The sequence below is a fragment of the Artemia franciscana genome, chromosome 11, assembly GCF_032884065.1.
Source record: "Artemia franciscana chromosome 11, ASM3288406v1, whole genome shotgun sequence".
Lineage (NCBI taxonomy): Eukaryota > Metazoa > Arthropoda > Branchiopoda > Anostraca > Artemiidae > Artemia > Artemia franciscana.
Window position 1 is genome coordinate 47102733 of NC_088873.1, and position 26213 is coordinate 47128945.

The 26213-nt window shown below is 35.4% G+C and overlaps 1 protein-coding gene across 1 annotated transcript in view; it reads left to right on the forward strand.

Annotated features, from left to right (window-relative positions):
- LOC136033310 (chondroitin sulfate proteoglycan 4-like) overlaps window positions 1-26213 on the forward strand; it is a gene marked incomplete in the record, with an annotated part of 437436 nt that overhangs the window by 149783 nt on the left and 261440 nt on the right.

A 26213-nucleotide genomic window follows, 5' to 3' on the forward strand; every position in this document is an offset into this window, starting at 1 on the left:
TGAAAAGTATTCCATAGATTCGTCAAATTTTATTTATGAAATTTTTTGTTCAACTTTGTACGTAGAAGCTAATAGCGAGAAAAAATTGCAGGGCAAAAAATTAAAAGCGAGAAGAAATTGTAGCGCGATTCTCGCTATATAGACAAACGTGACTCTAACCTGACCTGGGTACGGCGGTAAGCTTTAAGAATATAAACTAAAAAATAGAGATAAAATAAAATGCCCATCCAATACCGTTTTTTTAGTAAAAAGAGGATTAAAAATAAGCTGGAACAGTTAACTATTAAACTTTTCCCTTTCTCAAATTGTTAAATTAAATAGCTGCCACACATGATTTAGCCTATAAGGCGCTAGTGTTAGCTCCTATAGGTGCTAACTAACAAAACTTCTAGTCAATTTAACTCCAATCAGTTCCTAATACTTTTAATGATAGTAAAATACAGTTTTAACAAAAATTCTTATAAGCGGTGACTTTTATCAAATAATTTATCGTCTTTGTATGCGACTTTTGTGTACAAGTTTTCCTAGACGTCTGACTTAGATATCTCAGCCAAACCTTCCAAAATTTTCTTCCTGCTATAATTAAGCTCTATGTTAGTATGAAGTCTTTTTCATTTACGTAAACTATTTTCTTATTTCTTTATTAAACGATAACTTTTTATTATTCGTCCCTAGCTGAAATACTTAACAATTGTCAGAAAGTTCAGTTAGACAAGTAAATAATTATCTCGCATGCTGTTACGCTTAATAACACTTAGCTTTTCAAATTTGAGTATTTAAATCCAGATGATTAAACATAATAAATATAACAATCCAGATTAGTCAAATGACTGGCAATAATAATAAATAAAGTAATTGAAAATAAATAGAATTTTATTAGGTAGATTTAAACCAAAGTAAATACCCTAAATAGTATTTATTCATTGTAATGTCTTGCACCACAAAGCTCAAATAATATATAAACTATAATTTAATATATAATGCAGGATATATTTATACAATATAAGCGTAATATATAATATAAATACATATAATATGTAAAATAAAATACAATTTATGAACGATATTAGTTACAAACTATAATACATACTGTAGTGTAGGAATCTATATCTATCTATATATATAAAAATAAGTTGTCTGTGTGTCTGTCGAGTGACGTCATGTTTATGTGTCGACTGACGAAATTACAGACCGGGACATCGGGAAACAAATGACGACCGGGACACCGGGACATAGGGAATATAAATGACGACCGGGACACTCAAAGAGAAAGCGACAGGGACACAAGGAATGTTCGGTTAGCAATCACCATCAACAAAGCACCGGGACACAAATGAGGACCAGGACACTCAAAGAGAAATTACAGACCGGGACACCGGAACACAAATGACGACCGGGACAAAAATGACGACCGGGACACTCAAAGAGAAAGCGACAGGGACACAAGGAATGTTCGGTTAGCAATCACCATCAACAAAGCACCGGGACACAAATGAGGACCAGGACACTCAAAGAGAAATTACAGACCGGGACACCGGAACACAAATGACGACCGGGACAAAAATGACGACCGTACACCGGGACACAGGGAATATAAATGACGACCGTGACACTCAAAGAGAAATTACAGACTGGGACACCGGGACACAAATGACGACCGGGACACAGGGAAACAAAAACAACGGGGACGCCGGGGGGCACAGGGGGATATATAAATGACGACGGGGACACAGGGAATGTTCGATTAGCAATCACCATCAACAAAGCTCAAGGGCAATCATTAGGGGCAATCATGGGGTATAGATCTGAATATAGATTGTTTTTCCCATGGACTATTATATGTTGCATGTTCAAGAGTCGATAAACCTGACAATCTATTTATATGCACAGACAATGGGACAGCCAAGAATGTTGTATATTCGGAAGTTTTACGTAGTTAAATATATATATATATATATATATATATATATATATATATATATATATATATATATATATATATATTCACAGGTGGGACACAGGGACACAACTACAGTGGCACGTAACTAATATGGCGCGTAACGACTTACGCGCGCGGAGGGGCTTGGGGGGGAGGCGCGAATCGCCACCCCAACAGCTAGTATATATATAAAAATAAGTCGTTTGTTTGTGTGTCTGTCGACTGACGTCATGTTTGTGTGTCGACTGATATCATGTTTGTCGACTGAGGTCATTATAAGGATTGAGCTGTATGTCGTCATGAAGATGTTTGTCGACTGACGTCATGTTTGTCAACTGATGAAATTACAGACCGGGACACAAATAACGACCGGGACACAGGGAATATAAATGACGACCGGGACACTCAAAGATAAATTAAAGACTGGGACACCGGGACACAAATGACGACCGGGACACAGGGAATATAAATGACGACAGGGACACAGGGACACAACTACAACGGGGACGCGGGGGGGCACAGGGGGATATATAAATGACGACGGGGACACATGGAAATTTCGATTAGCAATCACCATCAACAAAGCTCAAGGGCAATCATTAGAATAATGAGGTATAGATCTGAATACGGATTGTTTTTCCCATGGACAATTATATGTTGCATGTTCAAGAGTCAGTAAACCTGACAATCTATTTTTATGCACAGACAATGGGACAGCGAAGAATGTTGTATATTCGCAAGTTTTACGTAGTTAAAAACATATATATGTATATATATATATATATATATATATATATATATATATATATATATATATATATATATATATATATATATATATATATATATATATTCACAGGTGGGACACAGGGACACAACTATAATGGCGCGTGAAGACTAACGCGCGCCGGGGGGCTTTGGGTGTGTGTGTGTGTGTGAAGTGCCCCCACCAACTAGGTGTTGGGGTGGCGTGAAGACAATCTATTTATATGCACAGACAATGGGAAAGCGAAGAATGTTGTATATTCGCAAGTTTTACGTAGTTAAAAACATATATATATATATATATATATATATATATATATATATATATATATATATTGACAGGTGGGACACAGGGACACAACTACAATGGCGCGTAACTAATATGGCACGTAACGACTAACGCGCGTGGGGGCTTGGGGGGGGGGCGTGAAGCGCCCCCACCAACTAGGTGCTGGTTATATATAATTATTTACTAGCTAGTTTACTCGCTAGTTATATATAATTATTTCTTAGCTAAAAGGAACTTGGTTCCTCCGAATTTATCAGTGTGTGAAGCAATTGTGAATCCAAACTCTAGGAATACTTTTGTAGCAATTTAAACGGGCTTAAGTGAGTTAGATGTGTCATATCTGAATGTTCCTTTTAACTGATAGTAATGTTTAAAATAAGTCGACAAGATAACTTTCTAACGATGTCAGAAGCAAGATGTCAAAAGCAAAAGAAAATATTCAAAGAAAATAAAGCCACAAAACAATCTAAGAAAAAAGATGGACGATAAAATTTAATTTAAAGTTTAGCAGAAAAATGGTATTGCCAAACAAATAATTCCGACTAATATACTCATCAGAAGGCCTAATCGTTAGGTCTTAGGTTAATGCTTCTCATTACACTCGTCGTGACCTGGAAATCAATGGGCCTTTTCTTTAATCAAAAGGCCTTTTTCTTTCCTTAATTATTATATTAATTCTCAGTTTAGATGAAAAAGTCCTTTCTTTTTTTTTATTGAATTAAAAGGTGATTCAGAGTTTTTGTGTTTGGAATATGGGATTTAGGAAAACAAGCCCTTAATTAAATTATGTTAACATCGAAAATTTTCGTTAGATTGTCTTTTAATTTAGGCAAAATCTGTCTTAAATATTGTTTGATCAAACTTTTAGTATGTTTTTCCGTTTTTAAAGGATAATTTTCTCCAATTTTGAAACGGTTAAAATAAAAAATAAAACTTTTTTTCAAAAATTACCATATTTTTTTTTAAGAATAAGCAAAATTATATTTGAGAGTTCAGTGATGAGCTTTATTTGATTGGCAAGATTGTTTTCGTTTATCTATACGTTTAACTTGCAGTTAAAAACAGCCAGCTTTTTGAAACTTGATCGAAAATTGGTTTCTGTCTAGTTTTACCAATACATGAAGCAGAGTATATTATATTTATATTTATTATATTTATTATATTTTTATATTTATTATATAAATTATATTTATATTATTATTATTATATATAATTATTATTATTATTATATTATTATTATTAATATAATTATTGTTTTATATTTTTTACATATTTATTATATTTTCCCACTTTTTTGGCAATAGAATTTTAAGAAATAATGTGTTGCTCTTAAAACCAGACTGTCATCTACTTGATGCGGTATATTAAAACTCATCCTGGAAAATATGTCAGCTTTGTCCAAGAAAGGACCATCTGTTGTGCAAAAAAAAAGTTTCAAAAAAAGTTTGTTTTCTTTCTATTAATTATTACAGAAAGGAATTGGTTAATTCCTTATTTCTTTGAATGGAATCTCCAGCTTTTCTTATCCAGAAAGCAGAGAAGATGAGACTCTGAGCTGTTTTGCAATTACTGTGAAAAAAGCTCATTAAATAGGCCAAAACTGTCAGAACTATTACATTTTTGTACGGTTGATTATTTTCCAAAATTATTTAATATGCCCTTTCATACAATACTGCCACACCGTGTAATTGGAACCGCTAAGAGTTACTCTGGTCACTCTAATAAATAAGGGTCTTAATAAGGGTTTTGCGATTCAGGAGCTCAGATTCATTTGAAATATATATATATATATATATATATATATATATATATATATATATATATATATATATATATATATATATATATATATATATATATATATATATATATATATATATATATATATATATATATATATATATATATATATATATATATATATATATATATATATATTATCCTTATAAGTGAGCAATAATTGTGTATTTATGTATGTTCTCGAAATCGGCTCCATATTTTGTCGTGGAAATTAGTATCTTAGGATATTCTCGCATAAAAAAACAAAACAAAAAACGATCTAGATAGGTCAGAGGTCTGAGCAAACTTGTTAAGAGATATAATCTTGGTTTTGCAAATGACGTCATTTACTATGTTAGAACGACATATTAGCATTTCTTATGACGTCATATAAGCATTTTCTTATATGATGTCATGCATATCTATATATCTATATATATAAAAATAAGTTGTCTGTCTGTGTGTCTGTCAGGTGACGTCATGTTTCTGTGTCGACTGACGTCATGAAGTTAGTTGTCGTCATTTTTGTTATGACGGTGACGTCATTAATGGTATTTAAAACATTTGTTCACGGAAAAATGTTTAATTGTAAAATGACTGAAGAACCTACAATGGCAACAGCCGAGGAAGCTGCTCAAAGAGTCTATGCCAAAAAACTTGCTGCTGATAGAGAAAGTAAGAAAAGAAAGCGTGCCGAGGAATCACAAGAACAGCAAGAAAACAGGCTTGCAGCTGATAGAGAAAGTAAGAAAAGAAAGCGTGCCAAGGAATCACAAGAACAGCAAGAAAACAGGCTTGCGGCTAAAGAACGCAAAACCGCGCAGTTAGATGAAAATCCACCTGGAAAGCCAGAGTCAAAACATATCAAAACTGAAAATGATAGCGATGATGATTGGGTTTGGGATTTTGACTTGGATAAGGTCGTCAATGCCTACCAGATTTAAGTTAAAAAACAAAGGTTCGGCGATATGTACTTCATAGTGACGCTGAAAAATAAAGAAGAAAAAAAAACTGAAAAAATGTAAAAAACTAAAAAAAACTAAAAAGAAAAAACACTCAAAGATAAATTACAGACCGGGACACAAATGACGACCGACACAGGGGGAATATAAATGACGACCGGGAATCTCAAAGAAAATTACAGACTGGGACACCCGGACACAAATCACGACCGGGAATATAAATGACGACCGGGACGCAGGGACACAACTACAACGGGGACGCCGGGGGCACAGGCGGGATATATAATTGACGACTGAGACACAGGGATTGTTTGAATAGAAATTACAGACCGGGACACCGGAACACAAATGATGACCGGGACACTGGGACACAGGGAATATAAATGACGACCGGGACACTCAAAGAGAAATTACAAACTGGGACACCAGGACACAAGTGACGACCGGGACACAGGGAATATAAATGCTATATATATGCACAGACAATGGGACAGCGAAGAATGTTGTATATTCGCATGTTTTACGTAGTTAAAAATATACATTTATATCTATCTCTACTCACAGGTGGGACACAGGGACACAGCTACAATGGCGCATAACTAATATTGCGCGTAACGACTTACGCGCGCGGGGGGGCTTGGGGGTGCGCGAAGCACCCCACCAACTAGGTGTTGGGGTGGCGCGAAGCGCCATCCCAACAGCTAGTATATCTATAAAAATAAGTTGTCTCTGTGTGTGTGTGTGTCGAGTGACGTCAAGTTTGTTTGTCGACTGACGTCATTATAAGGATTGAGCTGTATGCGTCATGAAGTTGTTTGTCGACTGACGTCATGTTTGTCAACTGATGAAATTACATACCTGGACTCCGGGACACAAATGACGACCGGGACACAGGGAATATAAATGACGACCGGGAACCTCAAAGAGAAATTACAGACTGGGACACCCGGGCACAAATCACGACCGGGACACAGGGAATATAAATGATGACCGGGACATAGGAACACAACTACAACGGGGACGCCGGGGGCACAGGCGGTATATATAAATGACGACTGGGACACAGGGATTGTTCGAATAGAAATTACAGACCGGGACACAAATGACGACCGGGACACCGGGACACAGGGAATATAAATGACGACCGGGACACTGTTTTTCCCATGGACAATTATATGTTTCATGTGTCCCGGTATGTAATTTCATCAGTTGACAAACATGACCTCAGTCGACAAATAACTTCATGACGCATACAGCTCAATCCTTATAATGACTTCAGTCGACAAACATGACATCAGTCGACACACAAACATGACGTCACTCGACACTAACACACAGACAACTTATTTTTATATATCTACTAGCTGTTGGGGTGGCGCTTCGCACCGCTCGGTATGCGGCAGGCATCTATATATGGATTCTCACTGTCGTTTGTCTTGTCTTGTTTTCTTTTCTCCTAGTATTTAGTAAGCGTTATCAGTCAACTTTTTCAATTTAATACAAGGTTTGATGATGGCAGACTAGGTTAGTTTAGATTAGGTTTGGCTAGACGAGGTTAGGCTGGTTTATAATGTTTGTTTTTCCTCTTAGATCTAAATGTTGTTTTTTTTTTCTCATAGCGTTTTAGAACAAATCTAGAAAAAAGTTGGTGGAATAGATTAGAATTTAATTTCATCAGATTTACATTCTAAGAGGCTTATATATGACTTGACGAAAAATCGGTAGCTTCTGTTTTCAAGGAAATATTCCTTGAAGGAAATTGCCAACTACTAATCTCTTTAGAATTCAATCTTGTAGATTCATGAATATTCATTTTCTTCAGTAGACTATTTGAAACATCGTAATGAATCTAGAATTCAGCTATAAGTCAGCATAAGTCTTTTAACGACCTTCCTTTCCTATCTGAACTCATTTCCTGCTATTTTATCTTCTCAGAAAGGGTCAGAAGATATTGAACATCAAGATAAATCAAATATTAAGGATTAATATTCTAAAACGAGTCCCTTTTGCTTTCCCGACTGCAGCTTATTAATAGTATATATATAAGACTAATATTAACTTATTCAATACATGTAAGCATATTTGCAAGGCTCTAGTTTATTAAAGAAAACTGAAAATGGCAGATACCAGATACAACACTTTAGCGTTGCCTATAGTAGAAGCACATCCAATGTATTTTTTTTCCTGGACCACTTCTTGTGGAATGAATGGCCTTAGAGACTTTAGAGGGGCCTCATTGAATTAGAAAATGGAAAGTTTTTGATTGCTCGGAATTTTTCAGTGACTTTTGCATTGGTCACAAGGAAACATAAGTTAGTGTTAGGAAGTCTGAAAATAGGCCAAAAATATTTGTCCTTGAACGCTTTGAAACTAGCAGTCGTAAGTCCTAGGGCTAAGAGGAACCCAATATGCGAAAAATTATTTGGGGATAAGGAACCTAAAAAGGCCAAAGAACCTTGCTCAGTTGGTACTAAACGCACAATCTTAAGTCCTTAGGATAAAAGAACCAGATTGCAAAAGATAGAATAGGCCCTGGCACAGGGCCACTTGCAAAGGAAAAAATATTAAAATACTAGAAAAACTTTAGTTTGAGGGCATGGACACACGAAATTGGAATCCAAAAAGGAACCAAACCTTGTTTTAATAGAAATATGGGTCCCTCAAATTTTTGAACCTGAAAATAGTCCAAGAAACTGTTTTTTTTTCTTTTTGATGGGCCTGAAATTTTCAAGAATCATTGCCTGGTATAATGCTATTAAAAGTTTTTGGGAGAGAAATGGTTTTTAGGGGCAACAAAACTGGACAAAAACTTCAGAATTAATATAGATACATCCTTGAAAGTATAAAAATCATTCAGTGAACCCAAACCAGGGTACTAGTAGCTTTTCAATTGTTTTCGGTTGTGAGGGTTTCTAAATATTATTTACAAAAATATATACTACTAATAGTAATAATTTACACTGATAATATTGAAACGGAAAAAATTGGAAAGGGCATAAGCGATACAGACTGGAGTGGAATAACTATACCAGTATCAGTCAAACAGTTCGTGGTAACGAACTGTAGTAAGGAATGACCCGGCTCAATAGTAACCAAAACTCTAAAAAACTGAATTTTGATATCAATAGCTACACCAAAAGAATCGCATTTTAATGCTGATTTTAAATATATAAGTTTCATCAAGTTTAGTCTTACCCATCAAAAGTTACGAGCCTGAGAAAATTTGCCTTATTTAAGAAAATAGGGGGAAACACCCCCTAAAAGTCATACAATCTTAACGAAAATCACACCATCATATTCAGCGTATCAGAGAATCCTACTGTAGAAGTTTCAAGCTCCTATCTACAAAAATGAGGAATTTTGTATTTTTTGCCAGAAGACAAATCACGGGTGCGTGTTTATTTGTTTTTTTTTTTTTTTTTTTTTTTTTTTTTCTTTTTTTCTTTTTTCCAGGGGTCATCGTATCGACCAAGTGGTCCTAGAATGTCGCAAGAGGGCTCATTCTAACGGAAATGAAAAGTTCTAGTGCCCTTTTTAAGTGACCAAAAAAATTGGAGGGCATCTAGGCCCCCACCCACGCTCATTTTTTCCCAATGTCAATGGATCAAAATTTTGAGATAGCCGTTTTGTTCAGCATAGTCGAAAACCATAATAACTATGTATTTGGGGATGATTTACTCCCCCAAAATCCCTGTGGGAGGGGCTGCAAGTTACAAACTTTGACCAGTGTTTACATATAGTAATGGTTATTGGGAAGTGTACAGACGTTTTCAGGGGGATTTTATTTTGTTTGGGGGGTGGGGCTGAGGGGAGCGGGCTATGTTGGAGGATCTTTCCTTGGAGGAATATGTCATGGGGGAAAAAAAATTCAAGGAAAAGGGCGCATGATTTTCTAGCATTACTATAAGAAAACAATGAAAAATAAACATGAAAACGTTTTTTTTTCAAATGAAAGAAAGGAGTAGCATTGAAACTTTAAACGAACAGAGATTAAAACGCATATGAGGGGTTCTAAAAATACTTTAGCGTAAAGAGCGATGTATTTAGGAGGAGATAAATACCTCGCTCTTTATGCTAAAGTATTTTTAGTAATTTCAACTATTTATTCTACGGCCTTTCTGATTCAAGGGTCATTCTTAAAGAATTGGGACAAAACTTACGATTTAGTGTAAAGAGCGAGGTATTAACGAGGGTACAAACCCCCTCGTATACATAATAAAAATATAAGATTATGAAAGTTTGTTACGTAAGTTGCTAATTTATAAGTCACGTATAATTTTTACTAATAAAAACGTTCGTTAAAAATTAAAAGTTCTAGTTGCCTTTTTAAGCAACCGAAAAATTGGAGGGCAACTATGCCTCCTTCTCCACCCCTTATTTCTCAAAATCGTCTGATCAAAACTAAGAGAAAGCCATTTAGCCAAAAAAAGAATTCATATACAAATTTCATTTTAATAATTTATGTGCGGAGAGCCAAAACCAAACATGCATTAATTCAAAAACGTTCAGAAATTAAATAAAAAAAACTAATTTTTTTGGCTGAAAGTAAGGAGCGACATTAAAACTTAAAACGAACAGAAATTACTCCGTATATAAAATGGTTTGTCCCCTCTGCAATCCCTCGCTCTTTACGCTAAAGTTTGATTCTTTGTCACAATTCTACTTTTTAAAACAATTAGAAACTTGACTCTTTGCCACAATTCTGCTTTTTAAAACAATTAAAAGCTTTAGCGTAAAGAGCGAGGCATTGCGGAGGGGACAAACCATTTTATATACGGAGTAATTTCTGTTCGTTTTATGTTTTAATGTCGCTCCTTACTTTCAGCTAAAAAAATTAGTTTTTTTTTATTTAATTGCCATAAGATATAAGCGCATTTTCAGTTTTTCTCCAAGGGATTTAAACCTAAAGCTTAGATCAGAGTTGAGTATCAGAGAAATACCTTATAATTCATATCTCTGTCCCTTCTTTCAGGCCGGACTTTAGGGTTCCATGATGCCAAAGTTACTCAAAATCTTGCTCCAGATTGCGTCTGGGAATACCCCTGCATATCTGACCCCTGTGTCAGCAGTGCAAGTTGTGTGCAAGAGGGAACTCACAACTTCCAGTGCATATGTGACTCTCCACCATGTGTTAAAACGGATTTTGCGAGCAACACTTTCCGCGTTTACATAAAGCAGAGCGGAATGCCTGATTTGGAGATTCTTAATTTATCACCCCTACAGGTAAATTTCTATAACAGATTATTCTTTTTGAACATACTATATACCGTATAGTAAGTGTAGATTTAGCGTAACTAGTGTAACTTAACCTGTATAGAGCAGACTAGTTTCTGATTTAGTTTGTTTCTACCTCGATAACGCAACAGACGATACATAACCTAGATGCTGCAATAATTATGCAACTCTGCTTCAACAGGACAGCGCAGTGCAGCATTGCAGTGGTTCAACAGGACAGTGCAGCACTTTCCAAGCTGAATGTAACTAGAATTTTTTAAATGTTAGACAAATCTATCTCGGTATCGATATATAACAAATTATAAGCTTAACAAGTGAGTGGTTTCTGCCGTAGTTTAATTCCCCTTCGATAGCGGAGCCAGAAGTGGCTGCAGCCTAATTTTGTGCCAGAATGCAGAACCGTCTTAACCGAATTTAGCTGCTTTCTCGTAAGCTAGAACAGATCTTAGTCATTATTATTGGATGTCATGTTGTCCAAATTACAAATCGAACGTAACTAGCTTTTTCACGGAGCAACCACCAGTTTACAGTCTAGGCACTGCAGTACTTGTGTCAACTTCAGCAATTGAAAGTATTTCTGTCTAAGCCATTGGCAACTATTTTCTTGTTTATTTTTTTTTGCCTTATAGAGCATCCTCGTAGAAGATAGCTATCACATTCTTCTTTGAATTATTATAAAGACCCTTTCATATAATCATTGGATTCGAATTTTGGGCTTTGTGGCGGGTTGCTGCAGCTGAGATCAAACTCTTTTCTCGCATTACCGAGCAAAGGTTAGTACCGTTGTGTGACTATGGGACTGAATGTTATATTAATGTCTCTAGCAGCTGTAATATACTTCATTAGCAAAACAGACTTTTGCAAGAACCTGCAAGAGCCTATACTGCAATAGATAGACGAAGTGATTATTAGCAAAGACATCTAAAACCATGATTGTGCTGTGCTGCACATTTATTCACTGCTCCCTCCCTTGGCCTCTCTTTTTTAAGAGTTTAAATTACTATTTTCAGTTACACAAAAATAGCACCAGACTCTTAGACCTCCTATCTTCACCAATGTTTCAAAATTGCAACACAAGTATTTTGCAGTCACTTCAAAATAATCATCTCAACGAACCAGCAGAAATTTTTTTGGCCGCTGTGTCAACCATGGCTAGTTTAAAGGAAATGCAAGTTGTTTATTCCTTGTTATATTGCAGGACTCAACTATCAGTAATGGCAATTAGATATTTGTCATATGTACGTTCCAAGACAACAAATAAAAAAAAATATATGCAATTTACTTTACTATAAGTGGTAAACTGACTACAATTTTAACTTCTCTAGTTGATTAACTTCTCTCATTTTTTCATTTCTCTTTTTCTTCTTTTTCTTTTCTTTTCTCAGTAACTTCTTTTCTCAATTTCAACTTCTCTAATTGATGGTCGTGAATAATAATTGAGCCCTGTTGTTGGGTCAACATGCAATGCCGAAACAGCAGAATAATCTTCAAAAAATCCTCCAGATGTTGCCTTTTGTTTTGAATGGAGTACTAAACTTACATAAATGCATGTTTATAGACGCAAAATTAGTCTAAAATTTGATTTCAGCAATGTTTAACGATCAGACAATCATATTTTGTCAGATTAGTAAGACTTCAATTTATCAATTTATAAATCTATAAATGTTAACTTGTAGATAACTTGACCTGCTTCAAAAACGTAAAAAAGTGAACTGATTTTAAATTTTGACTCATTCTTGAAGGAGTCGAGTATCAGTGCATCTGGACATCGCTTAATGAAAATTATTGAGCAACAAATGAGTGCAAGACTTGCAAATGTGTGGATAAAAATAACGCTAGCGTTACTGCAGCACATTATATTTGGTGTTGACGTTCAACCGAAAATAGAAGACGTTGGTGAGAAGAGTAACACTTAACTGTTATTCCCAAAAGGTTGCTGCACTGTTGAAGCCGTCCTTTGAAGATCTTTGGTCAAAAGAGTCGAAGAAGTGGTCACGGAGGGGCAACATTATTGTCTAATTTTATCAATGCAATAGGAACACCTTAGTCTAACTAAGAAAAGTGCAACACAAGAAATAAAAGCTTGCAAACAGCTTGTGCTGTGAAGATTCATGGTAGCAATAGTGCAGCACTTGAAAGACAAAATTGAAAACACAATGCCCCAAGAAAACAAGAGCTAAGAGCTCATTTGGCACTTCTGACGAGGTGGGAAGAGCCAAGAGCCAAAAGCTCATGTGGCATGAGCTCTAGCGAAATTCTAAGAATCAATAGATTGATTAAAAAGGAAAATCAGAGGCTTAATGTCGGTAGGGATTTAAAAAAAGAGCTCTGAGACACATGGTCCTTCTAAATATTAAAATTCATTAAGATTAGATGAACCAGTCGTAAGTTAAAAATACCACATTTTTTCTAATTTTTCCTCTCCTTTCAACCCCCCCCCTCCCAGACTGCCGAATCAGATAAAACAACTTTCTCAAGTCAATTTGTGCAGGTCCCTGACACGCCTACCAATTTTCATCGTCCTAGCACATCCAGAAGCACCAAACTCGCAAAAGCACTGGAACCACCACCTCCAAACTCCCCCAAAGAGAGTGAATCCATTCCGGTTACGTCAATAATGTAACTACGACATTTGCTTATACTAACCACCAAGTTTCATCCCGATCTCTCCACTCTAAGCGTTTTCCAAGATTTCTGGTTTCCCCATCCAACTCCCCCCAATGTCACCAGATAAGGTCAGATTTAAAATGAGAGCTCTGAGACATGAGTTCCTTCTAAATATGAAATTTCATTAAGATCTAGTCAGCCGTTCTAAATTTAAACATACTTCAATTTTTCTAATTTTTTCAAATTAACACCACCACCCCAAACTCCCCCAAAGAGAGCGGATCCGTTCCAATTATGTCAAAAACGTATCTAGAACTTGTGCTTATTCTTCCCATCAAGTTTCATCCCGATCTCTCCACTCTAAGTGTTTTCCAAGTTTTCTGGTTTCCAAGATTTCTGTTTCCCCCCTCTAGCCTTCTATAACCCTGAATCCAATTCGAAATGAAAATGGAGCATCTGAAACACAAGACCTTTCTATATATCAAGTTTCATTACGATCCGATCACCCATTCGCAAGATAAAGAAGCCTCAATTTTAACATTTTCCAAGATTTCCAGTTTCCCCCCTCCAACTCCTCCCAATGTCAGCGGATCTGGTTGTGATTTAAACTCAGAGCTCAGAACCACAACATCCTTCTAAATATCAAATTTGTATTAAGACCTGATCACCCGTTCGTAAGTTACAAATGTCTCATATTTTCTAATTTTTCTCAGTTACTCCTGTCAGCTCCCCCAAAGAGATCGGATCCGTTCCAGTTATGTCAATCACGTATTTAGGATTGGTGTTTATTTTTCCCACCAATTGTCATCCCGTTCCCTCCACTCTAAGCCATTTCCAAGATTTTCGGTCCCCCCAACTTCCCCTAATGACACTGGATCCGGTCGCGATTCAAAATAAGAGATCTGAGTTACAAGGTTCTTCTAAATATGAAATTTCATTAAGATCCGATCACTCCTTCGTAAGTTAAGAATACCTCTTTTTTCTAGTTTTTCAGAGTTAACCCTCCCCCCAAGTCCCCTAAAGAGAGCAGATCCGTTCCGGTTATGTCAATCACGTATCTATGACTTTTGCTTATTCCCCCCCCAAGTTTCATCCCGATCCCTCCACTCCGTTTTCTGAGATTTTAGGTTCCCCCCAACATCCCCAATGTCATCAGATCCGGTCGGTATTTAACACAAGAGCTTTGAGACACCACATCCTTCTAAATATCAAATTTCACTAAGATCTGATGACCAGTTCGTAAGTTAAAAATACTTCATTTTTTGAAATTTTCCTGAATTAACCGTTCTCCACTCCCCCCTCCCAGATGGTCGAATCTTGGAAACGGCTGTTTCTAATTTAGTTTGGTCTGGTTCCTGATATGCCTGCCAAATTTCATCGTCCTAGCTTATCTGGAAGTGCCTAAACTAGCAAAACCAGGACAGACTGACAGAACGACCGACCGACAGAATCTGCGATTGCTATATGTCACTTGGTTAATACCAAGTGCCATAAGAAATATGAAGAGGCTGGAAAGCCGAATTCTAAGGCCAGAGACCAGCGAGAGTAGAAACCATAAATAGGGAATAAATAAAAATATTAATTATAATATTGGACTGTCCAGTTATAGCACCTATCCCAAAATAAATCTTGATTTTTTTTTATAATATTCTATTTCATCTACGAACTTCACTGTTTCAGTACAGCATTTCTAATTCAGTGCTCCTAATTCATTTTTGAAGTTTATTTGGCTTTGTGTTTCTACCACCCTTCTTATCGAAACTCCTGGGAATCTCATTTGCAGAAAGTTTGTTAATTCAAGTGTCAATCTCTTTGGAGTATATAAAGCCTTTTCCCTCCGTAAAACGCGACAATGCAAAGCTTTTGCGGAAGGAAGAGAGACTTAGTGACAGAAGTGAGTCCAATCAGCAAATGTAAATACAACAGCGCAGTGAGTGTTCTGAGAGTTCTCATAGTCTCACACAAATAGCGGACAATTGTATAGACGGAATGGATATAAGGAGTATTATCATCAAATCAAGATTTGGCCAAAGGACCCTTGGGACCGCAATTGTAGGGTAGTAAAGTAGTTTATTCAAAACATAGATGATTCAAAACCCAGATAAGGGGTCTTTCTTCGCCACAGTATAAGGATCTCTATGAATGTATTCATATTTTCATTCCCATGTAATAGGAAATATATCCAATCCCGAAATATAAATAAAGCTTTAAAATTTAAATGAAAAACAGATATAAATAAACACAACCTCATATACTACTACTACTACTAATAATAACTCACTGCAGCACCAAGCCGACTGAGGCCAACACAGCTACGCACGCTCCTCCTCGAACCTAATCTATTTAGATTAAATTAACCTTGCACTTGATGCCCATTTAATTGGACAATCTTTCTTGGCTTTTTCTACAATTGGCCATGACTTGACTTTTCCCACAACTCTTCCCTTTTCGTATGGTTTCATTAAAATAATATTTCAGCAAGATGTAGCATACCTACCTTTCTAGGAACATCTGTGTGTTTCATCTAGAGGTGTTTTTATGCAGGATTTTGGCGTATAATGTGTTGTGTCGTAACCATGTCGCAACTGCAAGCGCATTTATTCAACCTTTCGGACGCTTCGTTTGAAATGTGTTGTTTAAAATTGAGCCCTGTTTTATGTAGCATTAGAAGAGGTACTAAGTGGCACACGGGACATTGAAGGGACACCCAATTGGCTTAGGCCTTTAAATAGAACACTAGAAATTTTTATTTCCGATTCAATGAGCCATATTTCAAGCTTTTACGACCATCCACTCTGTACAATGAGGCTGGAAATAACATATTACTGTAGATACGCTTTTCAGCAGATGAACGCTAATCCCCTGACTACGATTAATCTGTCTTTTTATGTTGTTGTGATTAATGGATTCACTAAAAGCAACTTTCTTAACAGCATATGTTCTAATTACCTAATAATAATCACATGTATGAGTGATGTTTTTTAAGTAAAGTTTATTTGAAGATAAGTACCCAACGAAAGATTATTTCAAAAAAGTAAATTCATTTTCAGAAAGAACATACTTCACTACACTTAACAGCACACTTGCCAGGTTTCTTCAAACACTTACCGTACCTCTCAACTGATTTAAAGTAACCTCTTCATAAAAACTTGCCACCTGCTCTGATGATCACACTTCACTGCCGTTTTTACATCGTCGTCATGACTGTAGCGGTTGCCACTGAGGTGTTGCTTGAGGTAGAGAAACAGATGGTAGTCACTTGGCACTAGATGAGGACTATTGGATGGGTGGTGTAAAACTTATCAGCCAAAACTGTCTAATGCACCGTGGGTCTGATCTGCATTATGAGGTCTTTCATTGTAATGAAGAGGGCAATTCTCTTTGTCAGCATGCCAAGTTTTTTTTTGAATCGGTACGTAGAGCTTTCTGAGAGTTTGGCAGCATGCTTCTGCATTGGTAGTGGTTCCTTGTCACATAAAGTTAACCAATAAAACACCATGCGTATTCAAAAACACCGACGCCGGGATTTAGCGCTGGGAAAGAGGCTTTCAAATTTATAGAGTGTGTGTATGTTTTCATTTCATATTCAGCTGCCTCGATTTGAGCGTGATATGCAAAAGCCATGTTTTGTCTCCAGTTCAACCGGTTGCCATCTCAGTGGCAATGATGACAACGACGTAAAAACGGCAGTTAACTTTTGGTTATCGGAGCAGGCTGGCAAGTTTTCATGAAGAGGCTACCCTAAAATTAGTTAAGAGGCATGGTAAGAGTTGGAAAAACTTGGTAACTTTGCCAAAAAATAGAGCTAAATAAACTATGCCTAAATAAGTATTTACTTTCTGAAAATAAATTCACTTTTTTTAATTAATCTGTCGTCGTGTACTTATCTTCAAAAGGAACTTATTAAAAAACAAAATATTCCTTGTGTTTTGGAGGATATGAAGCATATTTTAAATATTCATAGTCTTAAGGTCATTTAATATATTCAAGATCATTTTGCGATCCCTAGCATCGGGTGACCGTCTTGAAAGCATAATGTGTATTAGTAAATTCTTTTAGCACCAAAAAGAACCCTCAAAGTGTCCGAATGGCTCAGATGATATTTCCTTAAAATTTCAGAAAAAATCAGTTGGGAATCTTGCATGTGTCCGTTGTTCAATATGCTAAGGAGAAGCTAGTCTAAAATAAAGGATAATCTAGTCTTTTACTAACTGTTAAGCAAAGATATGTACTTATAGCATGAATAATGCACTCCCCTGTGTCAGTAAGGTTCTTAATCAAAGCATTTTCTTAGCAAAAACTTCTTAGGGACATCCGTTTCCAGAATTTGCTAAGAAAACTACTCCGTTTAATGTAAAAAATAAAATTCACAATTTTTAATGATGTAAGTTTCATTAAATCTGTACATCTCTTTCTCCAGAACAAAACGAGAGAAGTTAAATGATTTTGACAAGATTCCCAGGAAAGTAGGTGTCACCTTTATTTTTCTGTCGTTTATTCGGATCCTTTATCCAGGCTCTACAAGTTATAGCAAGACTGCCCAATCATTTTCAAATAGTTGGGCAGAGCAAACTAAAGAAGTTTATAATGGACGAAATAGGGCGATCTTTCAAGGTAAATTAAATAAAAAGTTTTTTCACCTGAAAGTAAGGAGCAAAGCAAAAGTTAAAGCGAACAGAAATCACTCCATACACATGGGAAGCTGCCCCTCTTAATTTCTGAAACGGGAAGTCAGAAATTATAAAAGGAAATCGCCCTCTTCATGGGAAAATTGCCCCGCAAAATTGTCTCGAAAAACTCTCCTAGCTGAACTAAATGGCTATCTCAAAATTTTGTTCGAATTTCTTTGGAGAAATAAGAAGCATGAGAAAGGGCTTGTTACCCTCCAATCTTTTTGGTCACTTAAAAAAAAACACTTTTATTTCCGCATGAATGAGACCCTTCCGATTTTGTAGAACCATTGGTTCGATACGATCAACCATGGGAACACGAAAAAATTCCACTTTTTTATATAGGAACTTGAAACCACTACAGTAGCGTATTCTGGTATGTTCAACCTCATGGAGAATCTCATTTTAGGTTATGAAACCTAAAAAAATTATTTTTTAGGTTTGGCATCAGCATAAAAACCAAATCTATTTGATGCAATTATTTTTATCAAAATACCCTATTTTAGGGTTTCAATTACTATTTGGCCGAGTTGTAGCTTACTTACACTTCGTCACAACAAACTGTTTGACCACATCACCTTAAGGTACAAAGGAAGTTAGATTAAATACCTTTATTGTTCCGTGGGCCAACCTTAGATTTACTCAAACTTGGGAACCAAAATTTGTAGCCCTTTTCTTGTGATTGTTACAAAACCATGAATTATTTTTATGAAAGTACAGAATCTTTGTCAGTATTGCAGTGTTTATGTAATAAATAAGCAATAATATAAAAAAAATTATTTACAAGTACAACGCCCCTTTAAACTACTTAGTTTAGTTATCTTAAACTACTTAGTACCATATGCTTTTTACCTGTTTTTCGCCCACATTTTCTTTCACCACTTGTTTCCTTAGCTGTTTTTCACCCACCTTTGTTCTTAAATTGAATAAAAAAAAACAACTTTGTTTTAACTAAAAGTAAGGAGCGATATTAAAACTTAAAACGAACAGAAATTATTTCGTATATGAAAGGGGCTGCTTCCTCATCAACGCCCCGCTCTTTATGCTAAAGTTCGACTCTTAATCTTAACTCTACTTTTTAAAACAGTAAAAAAAACTTTAGCGTAAAGAGCGGGGCGTTGATGAAGAAGTAGCCCTTTTCATATACGAAGTAATTTCTGTTCGTTTTAAGTATATATGTCGCTCCTTACATTCAGGTAAAAAACATGTTTTTTATTTATTTAATTTCTGAATGTTTTTTAATCAATGCATGTTTTGATTTTGGCTCTCCCCAGAGGAATAATTAAAACGAAATTTGTATATTTATTTTTTTTGGAATAATTTGCTTAAGGTTGTACTTTAAAGTCAAAATGATTTTGTGATTAATTTACCTAAGTTCTAAGCGTTCCTTCTTTATAACTGATTGAACTGAAATTTTGATCTCATTAAAGAAGTGGTTTTCAAGATATTATACTTAGCACCCCCTCATATTAAAGGATCCTTAGAGGTGAAAATTAGCTAAATTGTAGTAAAAAACCAATTGCTTTTTCATCTCATATTTGGTATTATAGTACTTTATTTCATACAAAATGATCATTTAGCCAAAGGAATCTGTCAAAAAACAATCTGCTTACTTTATCCAGCCCCCCCCCCCCTCGTTCCTTGAACCTGCAGATCAAAATTTCTTTTGGAAATAATAATAATCAGTTGGAAGAACATTTAATTCGGCATACAAGACGAAGAAATTTATCTGAAGCCCCCCCCCTTGTTCCATGAAGGAGATAATTGATGCTGGGGTATGGAAATATGCATTTTTGACGTTGGATTCAGATTGGTTATCTTTGATTTGATATCTCTGAGGTCAAATCGTATTTTTTCTCAACTATTTATTACAGTTCCTTACCACAGACTGTTTGATTCCTTACCACGAACGTTTTGAAAAGCACTTTATTAGCCGACTATTTGATGTTGTCTCAAAACCGTGCCATCTAGCGGTACTTAACAAGACAGTAAGGCTAATAGTGAAATCCAAATTAAGGTATTTATCTTACACAATTCTTATTAGTATCGTTTTACCTTTCCTTTATATTGAGCTCTGAATAGAAGAAACCCTTTTGCAAGAGGACAAAATAAGTATATTTGTACACTTATTAAGGTTTGATTTTTATAAACTTATACAATTACTTTTAATCCAGTTGTAGTAAGTTGAAATAAAGTTTTCTTTGAATGTAAAGTAACTTTTTGATATTTTTGGTGATTCTATGGTGCTAGTTCTTCCATTTTCTCAGAGAACCAAGTTAAGGTTTGCCCTTTATTCCAGAAATCTTATATACCTAACGCGACTAAGTGCGTATACCCCTGCAATGCCCTTCTACAATGTGACTTTCATTAGGAAAGTCACAGCTAACTATTCAATGTATACGAAGGAATATTGCGACGCACTGACAACTACTAAAAATGTGTCAAATAAGGGGAGGGGAGTCAACTGGAGGATAGCGGAGTCTAATTCCCCCCTAAATTTTGGAATAAGTACCCTTCTTTGGTGTTTTCATTAGAAAAACCCGAAAAAAAGAACAACAAATGCCCCCCGGCTAGATTTCGAAAAATACCTTTTTTGGTACATTTATTAAAAGAAACGACAAAACCGTCACTGCCCCCTCTTTTATTTTTGTGAGTTGGTGCCACCGGTCAAATGAAAAATTTTCATATATCTAACATAATCTTTATCCTTCAGTTTGAAAATTCCTCTGTTTTTAGTTCATTATGAGTTGTTTTCTTTAAACCCAGAATGAATTTTTTCCCGTCAGCAAGAGGAATTGAAATTCCACCTGGTTGTTTTTACACATTAATTTAATTATGTAAACATTGGTGAATTTTCCACTTTTTCAAACTTCTTGGAAATTTGGCAGCCAAACTTTCCCCAGTTTTTGCTCCGTTTAAGAGGTATTTGGCTTCAACTAGATTGTGACGAAAGACAAATTGCCTTTTTATGATTAATCTAGTCATTTCCTCCATAATCTACTTGTTTTTGATGATCATCAGGGGCAAAAATGCAAAACTTTGAGTTTATGGTTAGCCCTTGCAGAGTTAAAGGGCCATAGCATTTTTAATAGTGCTTCTTTCCTTTTTTCTTTTGTCGTAATCACCTTGTGCTAAATTTCAAGATAGCGTTAAGATATAAAAGCACAAAATAAGATATATTGGGTTAGGAACCTGAGATAAAGAAAGTTTTTTTCTATATAGCTCAATAGCCCGTTTAAGGAGAAGGTGAAGCACAATATAAAAACATATAATATGCAAAATCTTCGTTTTTATATCGTGTTCTATATTCATGACAGGCTTCAATATACAGATAACAACTAGCCTGCTTTGTTTTCAGTGAATACCTTTTGAATATTTTAATAACACTGAGAAGAGAGAAGGCAAAGCCAACTAGTACTTCTTTCCCAAATGTAAAAAGCCATTTCATTGCCGCCTTCTTGCAACTTCTTCTTTTGCAACTGCTTGCAATTATTGCCGCCTGCTTGCAACTTCTAGAAGCGTGTCAGTTGTAAGCAGAGCCGCATCCAGGAGTTTTTTCGGATGGGGAGAGGGAGGGTGCAAAACGATTTTCTTATGTGAGGGTTACAAAAAAACTTTATATTCATTTTTGTTACCTTTTACGAGTAAGAAAACATTTTTTTTTTGGGGGGGGGGATCAAAAACCCCCTAACCCTCCCTGGATACCACCATGGTTGTAAGCTTGTATGATATCAAAAGTAATCTTTATCTTTCAAGTCGTTAATTTCATTCTTTTTAATTCATTAAAAAAGATAGTGAAAATAGAAATTATAATAATAGAAGTAAATCAAACGAAATAGAAAGTAGAATATCAACTTTTTTCGGTTCCAACACCCGCCTCAAACGCCGTTTAGTACCTGTGTCAAAACTTTCTTGAGTAGATGTTTTCTGACTGAATTAAATAAAAGAAAAACAAGTTTTTTTTTAACTGAAAGTAAGGAGCGACATTAAAACTTAAAACGAACAGAAATTACTTCGTATATGAAAGGGGCTGCTTCCTCATCAACGCCCCTCTCTTTACCCTTAAGTTTGACTCTTTCTCTCAACTCTACTTTTTAAAACAGTAAAAAACTTTAGCGTAAAGAGCCGGACGTTGATGAGGAAGCAGCCCTTAAAAAGGGTTGTTTCATTAAAAAGGCCTTTTTGTTCACTTAAAAAGGGCACTAGAACTTTTCATTTCCGTTAGAATTAGCCCTCTTGCAACATTCTAGGACCACTGGGTCAATACGATAACCCCTGGGGGAAAAAAACAACAAAAAACAAACAAACAAATAAACACACATCCGTGATCTGCCTTCTGGCACAAAATACAAAATTCCACATTTTTGTTGATAGGAACTTCAAACTTCTACAATAGAGTTCTCTGATACGCTGAATCTGATGGTGTGATTCTCGTTAAAATTGTCTTAGGGTGTGTTCCCCCTATTTTCTAAAATAAGGCAAATTTTCTGAGGCTCGTAACTTTTGATGGGTGTAACTAAACTTGATGAAACTTATATATTTAAAATCAGCATTAAAATGCGATTCTTCTGATGTAGCTCCATTTTTTAGAGTTTTAGTTACTATTGAGCCGTGTCGCTCCTTACTACAGTTCGTTACCACGAACTGTTTGAAACTAAACAGACTGGCATTTCCGGTCTATTCTCAAATTACTGGACTTGGGTTATTTTATTCCTAAATTCTTGACTTAGTCATATTGTTTTCGAAACTAAGTGAAACCACTAAAATGGAAAAAAAAACAAAAAAAATATAATGACATATTTATAAAGCATTTTAACCGTTATGCCTATATTTGAGACCTTCTTTAGTAAAATATAGGTTTTGTTGCGAGTAAAGTTTAATACTTGACTCTGTAACCTTTTCCATTTTCTTAGAATACTGAGTTTGTCTAGTTTCATAAATACTCCCCAGAGGTGTCAGGCAATGAAATTTTTCCAGTGAAATATTCTTTTTCCTGTCTCTCACGGGAAGAAAACATAGACTAGAATGTTTTTTTTCTAAAGAAATCAGGAATTGCATAAGCTTTTATTAAATTGTTAATATGTTGCTATTCAAACTTTTAATGCCTTGAGGCTGGAAATTCATGGAAATCCTTAAAAAAGTAAATAGAAAATTACAAATTCAGATATTTGTTCGCTGCAAGAACGAGTATCAACCAACCGAATTTTTCTTCTTCTATCGTCTCTATAAAGATCTCAAGGAGTTAAAAAAAAAAAAAAAAAAAAAAAAAAAAAAAAAAAAAAAAAAAAAAAAAAGGAGTAAAAACACTTCCACTTTTTTAATTCCCATTTTAAAAATTGGGCCGCAATTTTTTAATTTATTTTCTTTTAAGGTGAAGGTTACGGTAGAAGTTCAAAGGATACAACGCCATCCTTTCGCCACCTACTATCCCTTTCTTCCTCCTTCATGAACACTCTACAGGGAAAATTATATGCGTCTGTGCATGTGTTAACATCTGAATGCAAAATCAAGCCCAAAATCAAGCTGGGGACTTTCAAAAGAATCAAAATAAAAGTTGAATTAAAGCTTCTTTTTATTAGTGGTAAAAAAAATTAGATTTTTTTTAGAATTACTACACAGTCTTTATTGATTTTCCCTTATTCATCAAAACTGTATCAAGTATATTAAGAATGTTTTTAATATGAAGAATCATGAAGACGTTCATTTTGGAGCAAACTGGTTCTCACTAAGCAAAACACGAAAACAACCTTGTGGTTTTGCCCTGAAAACAACTTTTGCCCGAGAACAGCTGTACTTTCGCTGTTGAAGACTAACAGTAATTAGTTGTTTTCGACAAAAATCCCCATCTGACTTTTCCAAATTAATACATTCTCTCAAGTAGATTAAACAAAACAAAACATTTTATTTTAAAAATCGAAGCAAGAAAAATCCTTAAAAGTTTAAAGAAACAGAAACTATTTCGTATATGAAGGAAGTTGCCCCTTTTCAACACCTCGCTAGTTACGCTGAAGTTTTTTAGTTCTTTTAAAAGTCGAACTTTAGTTTAAAGAGCAAGGAGTTAAGAGAGGGCGACCGCTCTCTTAACCGGAATAATCTCCGTTAGTTTCAAGTTATATTTTTTTTCCCTCATCTTCAGTCGAAGAAACTTGTTTTTTTTTTTATTTCTCATCGTTTTTCTCAAATGATGTCCAGGCCTAATCAAAATATGATGTTGGCTACTGGCTCCATAAACCCTCTATTTTTCACTGTTAAATTATATATATTAATAACTATAAATTAATTTTTGGCGACCTATGATGGCAGCGTATATCTGCAATTACGATTATATTTCGAAAATGTCACAATGGGTCGGGCTCTATTCACCCCTCCTCAAGCACCAATAATAAAGGTGTTGACATAAATATTCGTGGGAATCAAGAGGAATTAGAGAATTAGTTGAATGGAGTTTAAAATAAATGTCCGAAACATTGTTCTCCGATTTAGAAGATATCTTGATATCTTCTGATTGAAGACTGTCTGATTGAAGTTAGGGGAGAATTGGTTCCAATCCCCACCTCTACATAAGCAAATACACTTCTCTGTATTTATTCGAAGGCTCATAAAGTGTTAGACAATTTTGGCATTGAGATCGGCTCTATTAGGTATATGCCTTTATCTGTCCCCATCAAGAAAATGACGCACCACACCTCCTCCATAATAGCTGATTCTCTAGGCTTGCTCTCTAACCACATTTTCTTTTAAAGGTTGCTGAAGGTGGTTCGACTCTCCTGACTACGGCTCAGCTCGATGTTGTTTTTGACTATCAAAAATTTGGAATCCGTGATTCGGGTGTTATATTTCATATAGTCAAGCCTGCTACAAATGGAAGGCTTGCATCAGAACTGTGGAGGAGACAGGATCAGACAACTTTTACGCTTTTAGATTTGCACAATGATAAAATCAGGTATTTCCATGATGCATCAGAAACAAAACAGGACGCGGTAATAATTGAACTCGAGTTAATAACGAAAAATGGATTTCTCTTACCATCATACTTGCAGGTATATTTTCAAATTCATTTATTTGAAAACCATTTCTCTCGTTGGACGGTTATGTTTGACTTTAACCCCCCTGAGGCTAAAGAGAATTTTAACCTCCCACAAAATTCGAGAAAATGAAACTTAAAATTTATGCAAATTTAATTATTTAAAAATACCCTACATGTCTTCTATTTTAAGTTGAAACTCTCTGAAACTGCTTGATCTCATCCACTGAACCAAAACCTTAGCCCCAGATGTGGTATTAAATAAAAAAAAAACTAATTTTTTTAGCTGAAAGTAAGGAGCGACATTAAAACTTAAAACGAACAGAAATTACTCCGTATACGAAATGGGTTGTCCCCTCCGCAATCCCTCGCTCTTTACGCTAAAACTTTTAATTGTTTTAAAAAGTAGAATTGTGGCAAAGAGTCAAACTTTAGCGTAAAGAGCGAGGGATTGCGGAGGGAACAACCCATACGGAGTAATTTATGTTCGTTTTAAGTTTTAATGTCGCTCCTTACTTTCAGCTAAAAAAATTAGTTTTTTTTATTTAATTTCTGAACGTTTTTGAATTAATGCATGTTTGGTTTTGGCTCTCCGCACATAAATTATTAAAATGAAATTGGTATATTAATTCTTTTCTTGGTTAAATGGCTTTCTCTTAGTTTGGATCAGACGATTTTGAGAAATAAGGGGTGGAGAAGGAGGTCTAGTTGCCCTCCAATTTTTCGGTTACTTAAAAAGGCAACTAGAACTTTTAACGAACGTTTTTATTAGTAAAAAATATACGTAACTAAAGAATTAACTTACGTAACAAACTTTCATAATCTTATATTTTTATTATGTATACGAGGGGAGTTGTACCCTCGTTAATACTTCGCTCTTTACAGTAAATCGCAAGTTTTGTCCTAATTCTTTAAGAATGACCCCTGAATCAGAAAGGCCGTA